Source organism: Myotis brandtii, unplaced genomic scaffold, assembly GCF_000412655.1.
Source record: "Myotis brandtii unplaced genomic scaffold, ASM41265v1 scaffold679, whole genome shotgun sequence".
Lineage (NCBI taxonomy): Eukaryota > Metazoa > Chordata > Mammalia > Chiroptera > Vespertilionidae > Myotis > Myotis brandtii.
Genome location: NW_005370653.1, coordinates 73241 through 75674, shown reverse-complemented (window position 1 = coordinate 75674; position 2434 = coordinate 73241).

The window sequence follows — 2434 nt, the reverse complement described above, 5'->3', positions numbered from 1 at the left end:
CGGGACAAAGCGGGCCCGCCCTCCGCGCTCAGCCGCGGGGCACTCGCCATTTAGGATCCGCAAAACAAACCCATTCCCATCTCCCCCTGGCGTTTGAAGATCGCCATCAGCTTCTCGGAGTTGGTATTGGTGCCTCCCGGGGTCTCCCGGACCGGGGGCCGGTGCAGCGGGGGCAGCACCTGCCTGTCTCCTCTCCTGGCCTCTCCGGAGGGGACCGACGGGGAGCCCCGCTCCCGCTCCAGCTCCCGCCCCGGGCGCTGCGGCTGCAGAGAGGAAGGTCCAGTGCGGGAGGTGTCAGGGCCCCCCCGGACCACGCCACCCCCGCACCCTGGGGCTCCAGCCCCCGCAGAGGACAGCAGCCGCCCTGCCTTTGCAGCAGCTCTTCTCCCCGCCCGGAAGCCACTCGTTCATCCCTTGGTTCAGACTTAGAATATTTGCGTCTAAGGTCCCAGGCACGATTCTAGGCGCTGGGGGTGGAGCGGCAAAAACACACACAACGCCTCTGCCCTCCGGGAGCTTATATTACAATAGAAGAGGCAAAACAGACATAAAATAATACGTTACGTGGTAAGCAGGGTCGAGAGAGAGAGAGAGAGAGAGAGAGAGCGAGCGAGCGCGCAGGGACGGAGGCTCTGAGATGCGCATTTAGGGGAGGTGGGGTTTTGGACGACAGTGAGTTTTGAGTAAAGGCCGAGGGAATCGGGTGAGCCAGCCTTGCAGAGATGTCTGGGGACCTACTTTGTTCCAGAAAAAGCCAGGAGGCCAGCGTGGAGGAGGCGTCTAAGAGATGGAGCGGGCCGGGTCAGGTGTGGGAGCGCCGCATGGGCCCCAGCGAGGACTTGGGCTTCTCTCCTGCGTGACCAGGGAAGCCGGGCAGGGCTCGGAGCGGAGGGAGGACTCGTCTGACCTCTTTGAAAAGCAGCCGTCTGGTTGGCGAACCGGCCGCAGGGGCAGGGCCCGCAGCGCGAGACCAGTCGGGAGGCGCTAGCAGGAATCCGAGGAGGTGACGGGGCGTGGCTTCGGTTGATGGCTAGAAGCGGTGGGATTTTGGAAATGCTTTTTAGGAAAGACTGCCAAGATCTATTGCCAGGCCAGATATGAAGTAGGAGAGAGAGAGGAGTCAAGGAGAGCACCAAGGTTTTGGCCTGGGAAGGAAGACTTGCTGTTAACCGAGATGGGGACAACTGGCCTCGCTGGTTTGGTGGGTGGGGGTGAGCCCCTCCGGGGCACAGTTTTGGACAGGTTAGGTGTGAGGCGCCTCAATCTGACAGCCAAGTAAGGGGTTGAGTAGGTACTTGTTAAGCAGGTCTGCAGAGCAAAGGATGTGTGCTGTCTGGAGGTGAACCTGGGAAGTTGTCTGCACAGGCTTGCTGGTGTTTAGATGCACAATTTTCTGACACTCTCTAGCCCTGTGCTGTCCAGGGCAGCAGCCACTAGCCACCTGGGGGTACTGAGCCCTTGCAGCTAGCAGAAATTGTGCAACGGAAGAACTACGTTTTAATTAATTTAAATTTTAAAAAGCACAACTGCTGTTTGATTCAATTATTGGAAATAATTCAAGAATGTTTGGAACAACCTGGTCATGTAAATCTACTTTTTCGACTGTCAAGATGATCAAATCTAAAAACAGATCAAGAATTCCCAATAAAAATGTGGTGTCCAATTGGAGTTATGCTGTGTCAAATATTCACTGGATTTCAAGGATTCGGTACCAAAAAAAAAAAAGTAAGATGTCTCATTTATAATCTTTATATTGATTACATGTTTAAGTGGCACTATTTGGCTCTGTTTGGGTTAATAAAAATGGTATTAAAATTAATTTTACCTGTTTTCTCTTTTACTTTCTTAAAAATGGCCACTGGGAGCCCTGGTGGGATGCTCACTTGGTGGGGGCGTCCTCCTGATTCGCCAAGGTTTTGGTTCAATCTGTGGTCAGGGCACATATGGAAAGAAGCCAGTGAATGGATGGGTGGAACAACAAATCCATGCTTCTCTCTCTCTCCAATCAGTCAATCAATCAATCAAAATTTTAAAATGGCAACTGGGAAATTTAAAATTCTGCATGTGCTTTCATGTTAAATTTCTTGTGGAGCCCTAGCAGGCTTGGCTCAGTGGATAGAGCATCAGACTGCGGACTGAAAGGTCGTGGGTTTGTGTCCGGTCAAGGGCACATGCCTGGGTTGCGGGCTTGATCCCCAGTAGGGGTTGTGCAAGAGGCAGCTGATCAGTGATTCTCTCTCATCATTGATGTTTCTGTCTCTCTCTCCCTCTCCCTTCCTCTCTGAAATCAATAAAAAATATTTTTTAAAAAATTTCATGTGGAGCCCTAGCCGGTTTGGCTCAGTGGATAGAGCGTCGGCCTGCGGACTGAAAGGTCCCAGGTTCGATTCCGGTCAAGGGCATGTACCCTGGTTGCGGGCACATCCCCAGTGGG